At 37.8% G+C, this 12800-nt stretch overlaps 1 protein-coding gene across 1 annotated transcript in view; it reads left to right on the forward strand.

The window, feature by feature from the left end:
• Nucleotides 1–1346: 1346 nt before the first annotated feature.
• Nucleotides 1347–12800, forward strand: part of lpar1 (lysophosphatidic acid receptor 1) — a 52083-nt gene continuing 40629 nt past the window's right edge. The window contains exon 1 of the mRNA XM_033976228.2: nt 1347–1713. The gene's annotated coding sequence lies outside the window, so the exon portion shown is untranslated. The remainder of the gene's footprint in view (nt 1714–12800) is intronic.

Below are 12800 nucleotides of genomic sequence, written 5' to 3' on the forward strand. Positions count from 1 at the left end.
TTAGGAATACAATATGTCTTTGAGTGCGGGGGTGTCAGTCTCCTGCCCTCCTCCTCCTCTACTCCTTCATCTCTCACTCCACCCCTTTCTCTCTTCCTGTCTCTCTCGTAACAAGTCACTGAAAAAAAAATGTGTTTCCAATTAGCCACAAGGACCAAACAAGAACGGCACACTCCAGGAATGAGCAGAGGGACGACTTTAGGAAAATGCAAAGTGCTAAACTAGATAGGTGAATTTAAATATATAAAAAAAAAAAAAAAAATGAAGCAATATTCTTTCTTGTTTGGTTGTTTATTTGTTTGTTTATTTATTTATTTATTTAGTGGACTGATATTTATCATGTGTGAAATTGATGGTAACATCTTCCTGTTCTTAAGTATTGTGCTTTTATATTCCATCTTTTACATAGAAATAATCTAATCTTATGTAATTTAGAGTAAAATTTCTGGCAGTACATCATAAAAAATTAAAATTAATAATAATAATAATAATAATAATAATAATAATAATAATAATAATAATAATAATAATAATAATAATAATAATAATAATAATAATAATAATAATAATAATAATAATAATAATAATAATAATAATGGTCTATTTGTATAAGGTGATTTATTAAGGACACTTTATTTAAGTAATTGCCCAGAATGTTCAAAAGCATCATTTGGACAAAATCTCATTGACATAGATCTGTTTTATGTCATACTGTGAATTATTATAGCCAAAGGAACAACATATCCATGGAAACAGGCAGAAGAAGGTCATCCTGCAGCCCAAATAACTCAGTTTTGTGGAGTGATAGGATGCATGTTTTTCATTGTTTTGGTGCAATAAAAACAGACTTTTAAAAACAGGGCTGAAAGTTAGACAGTGGGGTTTTAAATACGCATTTTATTCATTATCTACTATGTACTCTTGACCATGAAGGTAGAGCTTATGTTTTGGATAAGGGTCCATGGGTGCTCCACTGGGCAGCCACTGCTCCAGACAGGCTACCCCAGATGACACTGAATTGATGAATCTATTTGTGTGTAACGTCTTGTTTAACAGAATACGATTTTTGAAAAGGAATCTCATACCCACCTTATACCCACATTTACAAAATAACCTGGCAGCTGTCTTATCTCACAGTTAACATAGTCATAGTCATAAGATTTAGCCTCTGACTTATTAAAAGACACCAATCCAAACTTAATCAAATGTTTACGAATGGAGATAGACCATAAACACGCTTCAATGCCACTCTTTGTCATTTTCTGCAGCGCGAGCAGCCCAGCCGTTCGTGTGTGCGTGAGAGTGACGTCATGCGCAGACAAAGGTCCTCTCGTGTGCGGAGAAGCGGGGAGGCAGTAGTGAGAGTGAGAGAGAGAGAGAAGGGAGAGAGGGAGCGGAGAGCCAGCGCAGAGCGGCACTGACGGGACATCATCTGGACCAGCCAACCAACCAAACAAACCATTCCAACTCTTCTCCAGCGGGGGGAAAAAGCGTGAGAGCGGATTGGATTCACGCACGGACCTACAATGAAAGGCTTACCTGGCTGTGTTTTTGTGGCGTTTTCTATCACACCAATCCCGCTTTGACACTGCGCTTTGATAACTTTTTTCCTTTAGTTTTCTTTGGAGGAATTTTGGGGACAGCAAGTCAAAATCATCAGACATTTACAATCAAGTTTTGGACTAATCTGCTCTACTTGTTTGGATAAACGCTGTAAGTACTTGCACTGTTTTTGTTTTAACCATTTCCTCACACTCTGCTCCATAAATGCTTAGAATCACATGCGTAAAGTGCTGCAAAGTGTGCATCTTTACATAATCCAAGTATATACCTGCCACGTAGACGCACAAGTAGGGCACCGGTTGCAGATAAAAACGCGTTGATGGGATAAGCGGGTGCGCCTTCTGTGCGTCCCCGTGCCGTTATTTGGATAGGACGCGCACCGTTAATTGTGCGTAAAGAGAGGTTTACGCCTAGGACGCAGCAAAGCCAGATAGGTTATTGCGCCACGGTTGGGTCTTTTTTCAGGCATTAGGATGTTGACTAATGTTTGTAGAAGCGAGTAGTGGAAAAAGCAGCGCTGTGCAAAGAGGGAAAACTTTCACATGCGTCTTCATTTGAGTTTGAATGAGCTCTTCACTCCGGCACTGACCCCATCTGGTTCACTGCTGTTCTGGGTTAGTTACCGAGGAGGAGACAAACTGTGACTTGGTCCTTTCTTAGGTTGCTTTGGTTCTAAGTTCAGTATTAAGTCTACGTTAAAGGTGGACTGTGTAACTTTTCAGTGTGAGGGTCTGCCACCTGCTTGTCTTAAGGGAGATGTTTTTGCTTAGTCTGGAATGCTCCACAGTATGAGATAGAGTCTAGCCAGCTCACAGTTAGAATACCTGCTTTTCTATGCGTTTTAGGTAAGATGTTTAAGTTCAATGCCATACTGTGGAACATTCCAGGCAAAGTAAGCACGCAGACAAGCAGGTAGTGAACCCTCTATCTGAAATGTTACATAGTGCAACTTTGTAACTAGATTAGTACCAGTGTTGACCAAAAGTACTGTAAACATAGCTACTTGATCTATTACATTATTATTCTATAAACCTGCCTTGGAACCATTTCTGCTTTTAATCACAGTGGTTTTAAATCCAAGACTTAAGACCCGGATTAGTGAGCCCCAGTTTGTACTTGGTCTTTATTTTCCCTTATAAATAAACATATTAATCTTTCAATAAGCACTTTTTTTTTTGAGTCATTCTCCAAAAGTAGTAGTAGTAGTAATAGTAGTAGTAGTAGTGATGGTGGTAGTAGCAGCAGCAGCAGCAGCAGTGGTAGTAATAGTAGTGGTAGTATGTGTATTATTGTGAAGAGTAGAAATGTCTAGAGGATTTGGACTTGAACTTTATTTCCCCATCTTAATAAACACATAAATCTTTGTATGAGCGCATTTTATCTTGATTCATGTAGTAGTAGTAGCAGTAGTAGTAGTAGCAATAGTATGGTTAAGAGAGGAAAGTATTTTTTATTAATAGTGTTCAAATATTTCAAATGGATATGGACTGGCCCCAAAGTACACGCTTTGACGCTGCTTACTATGACTAGAGTCAATACCCCGTGCTGAGTTCTGGACATGCCTGTGAACATTGGACAACTATTTTATGAACTGGTGTAATTTTCCACTGGTTCGGATTTGACACAGTGAGGTCTGGGGATGTGGTAAACAAACTAACGTATAAAGATACATTATGGTAAAGCTGCACTGTGTAACTTTTCCGGTGGAGGGTCTAAATGGAGATCGTATTGCTTTATCTGCAATGTTCAACCGTATGTATGCCAGAAGGTCCAATTACAGGTCAGGTTTGTGGAGAGGCGAGCCCACTCACAGTTAGATACAGTGGTTTTGCATTGTAGTTATTTTGTCAAAAGAAACCACAGAACCATAGATACCATAGAAAACAAAACATGCCTCCTTATGCTGTGGGCTCGCCTCTCCACAAACCAAGAAACCATAGAACCATAGATACCATAGAAAAAACATGCCTCCTTATGCTGTGGGCTCACCTCTCCACAAACCTGACCTGCACTTGGCCTGGTGGCAATCCTCCATGGAATTGTTGTTCCTTTGGCTATAACATCTCACAATATGGCATAAAACAAATCTTTCTCAATGGAGAATGTTCCAAAATATGGTTTCAACTTTCTATTTCCACGGAACTTGACTCTAAGCCTCCAGAAAGTCACATACTAAAGTTCTGCATTTATATTCATGAATTAGGTATTGAACTGATTTGAAGCTGATTATGAGTGTTGGCTAATCTTTCTTACGACCTCATAACTATTGGATTAGATGTTGAATTGTAATATTGTGTGGTCATAAAAGAAGTATTTTCATTGAGCAATGGAAAGAGAATGAAACACACTGCGGTCAAACATGGCTGACATGAAAACACACATGAGGGAGGCTGTATTTTGGGAATATCAAGTACACACATGCGAGTAAATACATTCTTGCTTTTCTGTTTTAGCAACATAGACACAAGTTCTTTTTTAGTTGGTAATGACTTTATCATGATGGAAAGAGCTACATTTAATTCCCCTAGTTGTGTCCTTGAGCAAGACACTTTCCACGCCTCATGTGAAACTGGCAGGAGGGAGGTGTTACTATGAGAAATTGTTAATACTATTACATGCAGTATTTCATCAACATGCAGGCAAGGTGATTTGGTTAGTAATGAATATGAGTATGAGTCCTGCTTTTAGTTGCGTCCTTGGGCAAGACACTTCTCTTTCCTTGTGTTATTTTTGTTGGATTGGATAGTGCGATACAGTGAAGGGAGGTCAAACATAGTCATGCTTCTGTCAATCTGTCCCCGGGCACCTATTTTTTAATGTATTTTTTATTTATTTATTCTTTTTTTTTTTTTTTTTTTTTTTTTACAATATTTGTTAGTTTCAAGTACATCCAACCTTGATATTAGTTGTGCTTTGGACTAAAACGTGTCACAAGAATTTACATTTGCCGTAGTTTGTAACTGCTATACATGGGTTTCAGAATGATGAATAAGTAGGATTGTTGCTATGGCACCGGTGTCCAAACTTTTCTCATTAAGGGCCACATATAAAAACACAGACAAACCTGAGGGCCGATTGAGGGCCACAGACTTGTCACCAGTACAGTGAATACTTCAAATCTGTGTTATTCTTACAAGTTAGACTGAACCACTAGACCTTTATTCATGCTTACATCCTCAATGGGACACATTAAATATTTGATATGGGCTTTTTAAAGTAGATTTTCAGAAATGTACAGTAAAAAGTACTGTTTAAGGTAATATGGGGGAATTCACCTCGAAACTTGAGAGCCAAGAAAAATTGGTCTTAGGGCCACAGGTTGGGCAAGTATTACATAAACACATATTTATTGAATGCGATAAAAAAGTCCTCAAAATGTAACACATAACAGGAACCTGAAAACAAATATACTAAACCTCCTATTACTTATGCAAATACTAATATAACTACACCGCTTCTCTGCTACAAAACTAAACCAAACTAAATCAAAATGCAAATTATAACTTATTTTCCCTGTGTCCTCTTGGTTCAGCTTTTGGTAGTGCGGCCATGTTTCCCTCGCCGTAGCATTGCCTTTATTTGATGTTTTGACCTAACCCTCCAAACTGCTGCTGTAGTTGGTGAAGTTGACAACTGTTAAATTAGAATAAGTTTTTTGTCATTATAACTGGACCAAAATTCACAAACTAAGAATATGCTTTGGCAATATGGTGCAACATAACACAATGAATAATAATAGTCGATTCAAGCTATGTTAAAATAAAATAAAAGCATGCAAACGATAAGGAGAAATAGACTAAGACTGAATATAAACACAAAAGACACATTATGCACAGAACAGTGAATCAGCTTGTTCATCTTTTCCTATCATTAATTCTAACGGAAACACTCAATACCCAATTTTATCCTGTGAATTTGAGCACAATTTCAGATATATATCGTGGGCTTATAAGCAGCTTCTGAGGTCAAAATATGTCCGCTGTGTGTTTTATTATCCAGGAATCAGGAAGTACATATTACCATGCTAGTTGCTGTTAGCTTTACTATGAAGGCAAAACTCGGTACTGGTCTCTGAGAGCTGTGAAAAGCACTTATAAACTCATCGCGGTGAATAATTAGGATGCTTGGAATGGATAAGGTAACTTAATAACTTGCAAAATGAAATAGTTTTGTTTTTCACATTTTTGAAGACAGTGAAACCTATGTTCAGTGCCTGGTTTGTTTCTCTGCTACGGCTCCCAAACGAATTGAATTGCAAATTATAACCCCTTTTGCTTTGTCCTCTTGGTTCAACTTTTGTTTTAGCGGGACGACGTTGCATTGCTGTTTTGTTGCTTTCTTACTCTACACTGCAAAGTCACACATAGCTGGTGTGGTTATTCATCAGTGTTACAATTTATAGAGCTGTGTGCTTGGGTTTATTTGTGTACCGGGGTAAAGTGAGAACAGTGTTTACCTGTGACCTACTGCCACAGACCGCAGGGGTGCTTTGATGATACAGGTCAGTGTGAAACCCATTTGCACTTCACTAGACCAGGTGCTTTCATGCTGTTTGCTTTAATTACATTTTACATAATATCTAATGTTTACCCAAGAGACTTTGACAGATTTAAGATTTAATTATTTTTTAGTGTTTTAGTGTCAATTATGCCAACTGGACCAAAGTTTTGCCGCTTCTTCAGATTTCTGGTGGACGCTGCCTTATCTGAAGGGAGGAGTTAACTACATTGAAACTACCAAACCAATTTGAGCAGTTTCTGTTTGTTAGCAAGATCTATTAGGCTACCTTCAGTGAGTGTTATATTGGAGAAATAAATCAGACATGCCATAAGAGAATGTACCTCCACCGTTACGAGAGCACCCTGGGACCCCAATCTGCCATCTTAAAGCCACTAACCACTCCTTTGAAGATAGTGAGGTACTGATCTTAGCCAAAGTAAAGAAATGGTTTGAGAGGGAAGTTAAAAGGTGATTTTTGTCAGGAAAAACAATTCATCTTTGAACAGGAATGGGGGCTTAGACATAATTGATCTCCTATTCATAACTCCATCCTCAGACCTAAATCAAAGAAGGAAAACAATAGTATTAGTTAGTATGCTAATAGGCGTGACAGCGCCCATTAGGGAACTGAATGATTATATGCTAAACATGACTCACACATGTAGTTTAATGTTAGTCAGTTAATTTTAAACGATTTGCAAATGTATAAACACTTTTCACTGGTCAGAGACCAGAGTGAAGTTTTGCCATCACGGTGAAGCTAACAACAACTAACATGCTAATGTGCACTTCCTGATTATTGGACAATAAAATGCTCTATAATTAATACCGACAGCATGCAGCGGATATATTATGACCTCAAGAGCTGCTTATACAATATATCTATACTGGGACAAACATTTTGCTCAGACACATGGGAAAAATCAAAGGCAGGGCCTCTACGTGTAAAAATTGTGATTTGTCTTCATTTTGGGGCGTTTCTCTCACTCACAAGTATTATGCAACAGAGAACAACAATAATCCTCAGAGAGCTGTGATTTGGGATAGCACTTAACCCAAAGCAGATCTTTTTGAATCAGAGAGAAACACAAATTGGAAGCATGCATATTCATGCATGTGTCACACATATGTCATGCATGTGTCATGCATGTGTCAATGGGTTAAACTTGGAACTCACATAATCACTTAAGCTTGTCCATAAAGACTGTGTTTTAATTCAATTTAATTCAATTCAGTTAATTTGCCTTAATGAGAACAATCAGTTCATACAGGCCAAGTTACCATGCAGATCTGTGGAGATCCTGCTCACAGTAAGAATACATGTTAGAAAGACCCTTCATTGATGCATGCAGATACATGTAATGCAATTCTTTGGAATAATGCAGGCCAAACTATAGTATGTACATGGTGGCAGATCCTCCACTAGAAAAACATTTACATAGTACAGCTTTAGCTCTCTTTTTTGGTGATGCACTGACTATGGCTAAGATTAGATTCAGCTCAAGATAATATCAGAAATACTGTGCTGTATTGTATATAGGTAGAAAGTAATAAAATTGCTGTGTATCTTAAGCCAACATGCTTCACCTACTCCCCATGTCTCCAAAGTCACTCAGTCCAAACATGAACAAGTGTAAGGTCACATTCCACATTGGGTCACCCATTTGCAAGCCCAATATTGACTGAATCAGTCATGAACACTTTATAATATTTATACTTACTTTTTATACTTACTTTATACTACACTTTATAACACCGGTCATTTTAATAAGTCATGTCTGCACTGTTGTTCTGATGCTGCTGTTGTATATATTTTCTACCTTTAAGTATTTTATTTGATTTTTAAGCATATCTTTTTTTTTTAATCTTCGTGCATGCCCTTATTTGTATTTGTATTTATTCAGTGTGTTTTATGTTGCACTTTATCACCAAAATAAGTTTCTAGTTTGAACTGTGGTCACAAACGATGGCAATAAAAGGATTCTGATTCTGATTCTGATCATGTATCACTGTAGACAATACTGACACCAAATTAATTACTTACATTGTCAGAGACGTGGCTATTCCTAACGCTGATTGTGCACTAGCCACTTAATATTCATGTTATAAAGTAAAACATTTTTTTTTTACCACAGTACAGGAAGATTGTAAAACCAGGGTCTTAAGTTTAAAATGAGGCTGTTTATCCTCTGCGAACCAGGAAGTAGCAACAGTGCATTGTTAGTATGTTGGTTGTTGTTAGCATTAGAGTGACTGCAAAACCCCACTCTGGTCTCTGAAAGAAACTCATGAGTAATTAGGATGCTAGTAATGCATTAAAGTGAGGAAAATATTTGGACCACTGCAGACTTATCAAAATGTTTTAAGATGGTAAGAAACAGGTACTGCACCTTTAAGAATATGTTTGAAAATACTGTATAAAAAAACTTAATGAGTGATATTATTTACATAATTTCAGAATATTCTACCTAATTTGTAATTGAATGAACAAATAATTTAACTCATGATTGAAATGTATCTTATGATTAATTGCACAGCCCTACATCCAGGTATTTGTTGATGAAAAATCGGACCAACAGTCTTAAAAAGATAAAACGCTGACCCACAAAATATACATGAAATCTTGGGCCACCCTGGAAGCACCCAAATGCCACCCATCACCCATTCCAAGGCCCATTGTAAATACTCCACGCTTTACGCCTATCTGGACTGCACAAACATCGCAATAGTGTAATTTAGTGTCCCTGCTAAGAGCACATCGATCTGTCACCATGGCTATGACGCAGCACCTCTCCAAATACTGGGATTGTTCTCAGGGTCTCTGCGGTCGCCTCGGTAACCAGGAAGACCAGTGAGCCCAGACTAATAAACACACTTATCCTAGCAGTCATTGTACGGCTTTGGGCCATGCTTGGGAAATCCATCACGGGATGAAAGTGAAGTGAAGGGAGAGGTGGCTGTTCCTGACTTTTTGACCTTTGGAGTTAAACCTAAACTAAACTTCGTGGACTGAGACATATGGGTCTGCCCTGAAGATATAGCGGCTTTATGTTGTCCTACTTGAGCTCTGACATCCATCAAAAGGGAAGGGTCCTTGGAACATCTGTATCTCCCCCACGTCCAGACCCTCCTCCCAGCGCGACCAACGATCTGCATTCCTGCCATTCCTTTAGACTGAAGGTCAGGTCTGTGCGGCAGCAGTCAGGGCAGGTAACTGTGTCACTCTTATACAGGCAATAATTCATGGGTCGATTACTTGGAATGATAGTGATAGCTGACTAATAAAATAATCGTAAATGTTGTTTTTGTTAGATAAATTCAATTTCTGTGGTATACTGAGAGCGTTTACTGACAACTCACTCCATGTTATCTTAGATTGTATCATAAGAGGTATAATACTCCCTACAATGGAAGCGTAGCCAGACTGGACCATAGTAGACTGGATTGGACAACACTATCATAATGTCATCATCAGGTGCAGGGTCCTCTAAATACACTTGCCCTGCGTTATAACTCTAACATCATGCCTCTTCTCTTCAATTCTTGGGTTACAACAGTTTATTCTACGACTGTTTTGATAACCGTAGTCATTATCTGGACAGTGCAGACTCTAAAATACATGCCAAGTGACGTACTATAACAAAAACAGCTGCATTATTAAAAAGCACAGTACGCAACTTTCTGGATGTGGCACTTCACCAGCATGATTACACGGAAATTGAAAGTTTAAACCATACTTCAGAACATTCTACATGGAGATACATACCGGTGGAAGGTTATAGCCAAACAAACAAACAAACAAACAAAAATTCAATAGAAACAAGCAGGTAGAAGCCTTCTTCCAGGAGAAGCAAGTCAGGTTTGTGGAGATGCAAGCCCACTCACAGTAAGATTTTTTTTCATTTTTCAGAGCAATAAACGACCAGAATGAATTAAAATTAGCTAAAAGTTAAAAGTTAGTTTAAGTTTAAATCAAAATGTCAACAAAAATAAAGCAATTCTGATTTTCTTTTCTGTCGCCAAGAATGTTGCACAGTATGGCATTAAGAAAAGTTACTGGTATAGCAATGCCAAAATGATTCGTAATTATCATCAGGCATGAAATAAAGGGGAACTTTCTGACCCATCCCACCAGTTCTTGACTTAAGCCTTAAGTGGAAGTTTCATTACTTTCTAAAGAAATATTTGCTACATAAGTTAGTGCCACACCCAGCTTTGAGCCAGTGTTGTGGACAAACGTTACGCAGTATTAGAAAATGAAGTTTGACACCATCGGATAAACTTTAACAGTGTTTTGTTTTGCAAGATAAGAGGAGCGATGTGATGTTTAACGTGCGATTTTTATGGTGTTAGAAATGTAAGAAACATAGTTGTTACTTCGTTTGCAGAATCTTATCTCCAAATGTAATCAGTGCATGACAGAATGAATTGCTGAGAAGGTCAATACTAAACTTTTCTTTTCTTATCTGCCATTCTGCTCTTTGGTATTTGCTGGCCTCTGGTTTGGGGTAATCAGGAGTTGGTCACATTGAGCAGTATGTCCAGTCTCATGCTTCAGGCACAGATTCGATGTGTGGGTTTTTAATAAACTCTGCAGGCTAATGTGAGACTGCGCAGAACTGAGGAAGTGACAGTTTGGTGTGTGTTTTCTGCTAAATATATTTAGCTGACAGAGACTGTTTCTGAGTAGTGTATTGCATTTCAAGTTTCTCAAATGTAATTTATTATCCTTATGCAAGAAGGTCCATGATTAGGCTCATGGAAGACTCTTGACTTTCTGTGAGGAGTTTGCATGTTCTCCCCGTGTCTGAGTGGGTTTCCTCCAAGTACCCCCAATACCCCCACTTTTCCCCATGATCCTATAAGATGCACAATAAGCTAATTCTAGACGAAGCCTAAAATTCAAGATCTGGACTTGAGCACTGCTGTTGCCTTCTGCTCCAGACAGGTTACCCCATTTGCACTGAAGGATGGGTCAAATGCAAAGGACAAAAGTCTCTACAGAAATAAAGTTAACATTTGCACAGGCTCCATTTTTGAGTTACTGATTATTGATCAGTTATTGGATACGTCTGAACTTAATAATGTGTTTTTTATATTGATTGACTGCAAATTATTTTATTTTGTCTTATTAAAAACAAATAAAATGGCTTTCAGTATCCACTTTCTGAACATAAACTATACCAACCTTTAGTAAATGACATTTGTTCCCAAAACTATTGCTTTTACTGACAGAGGTTTGGCTGTGAATCTCTCGAAAGACCCAAATTGAGCATTTCATTAAGTTTCCCAAATGGAATTCTGTATTCTTATTTAAAATGTCTTTGTAGTACTTTGTATGTGTAGTACTTTGTAGTAGTGTGGACGCACTGCAAAAATTTCAAACTTGATTTCACTACTCAATACTGATTTTGATGCCTCAGTGATAGTAATAAAAAAAAAAAAAACAAGACACTTTTTTTTTTTTTTTTTTTTTTTTGAAAATAGCATGTGATTCAATTAAATAGTAATTCCTTTTATATTACCATGTGGTGTTATATCTATGTAATCCCCCAGTGGTCCTGGTAAGTTCCGTAGTGATCCATGGGCGTATACTAGTCTGTGGGGTCTTAAACTTGTCCTGATGCAGCTGACACGTTATCACATGAGTATTTAGTTTTGGTACTGATTTTAGTATCACTTAGTATCTGATTTTTGATACTTTTGACAACTCTACTTTATATACTTTTGCTCATTTCAGCATAGGGCTTTGTCCAATATTAAGCAGACTGGGTGGGTTTCCTCCAGGCACTCAGGTGTCTTCCATTAACCTAAAACATGCACAGCAGGCAAAATCTCCCTGATAATATATCCCTGACTGAGCCAAGTTCAATATCTAGAGATGATAAGTCAAACGTAGAGGACAAATGTCTCTACGGATACATAATTTACATCTGTAAATGCTCTGTTTTTGAGATATTGATTTATCGATTTGTGGCTAGTACTGAACTTACAGAGAAGCGTTATATGGAGGACTCCTGGATCACTCTGAAGAATGTTTGATGAGTCAGATCCCAAAAGACCACGCTAACACACTCCCACCCGAGTCTCTGTGCACTGTGCTGAGGTAATAACGCTATCTGTGTCCAATAAAGTGATTTCATCTGACTGCAAACAAAACCACACCCTGCAATAAAGAGCTGAGGCCTTACACATGTGGCACAGCTGTGAGCTCATTGTCATTGTTAGTGGTAGCGTTTGTGAAAGATGTTTAATGGAACTGTGAACGTTTCAAAGCTTGTGGCACACCCAGCTTTGAGCCAGTGTTGTGGGCAAACGCTGCACAGTATTAGAAAATTAAGTCTTACATCATCGGATAAATAAAAACCTTTTTTAAACAGTTTGTTGCCTAATAAGAGGAATGGCTGGTTGTTCAAAGCGGGCAATGGCGTGTATACTGTGTTTTCGTTTTGAGAAAGAGCTGCTTTTAAAATATATCATTTCTACGGCAAAAACTATTGAGTACAGCCCTTTTAATATTTTCATAATGATCAAAATTTGCCATGTTACACAAAGGTCTAAATTGGCTTTGTAGTTTTGTTAATGGAAAATATTAGTCAAATTAAAGGTATTTTACTATCTAAAACTTGAAAAACAGAGCTAGTTCTTGAAAGTGTTTGAAGTGGTCCAAAGTTGTTCCGCACTTACCTTATGCATTCCTAGCATCCTAAGTATTCACCACGATGAGTTTACAAGGG

Source organism: Periophthalmus magnuspinnatus, chromosome 12 (assembly GCF_009829125.3).
Source record: "Periophthalmus magnuspinnatus isolate fPerMag1 chromosome 12, fPerMag1.2.pri, whole genome shotgun sequence".
Taxonomy (NCBI): domain Eukaryota; kingdom Metazoa; phylum Chordata; class Actinopteri; order Gobiiformes; family Gobiidae; genus Periophthalmus; species Periophthalmus magnuspinnatus.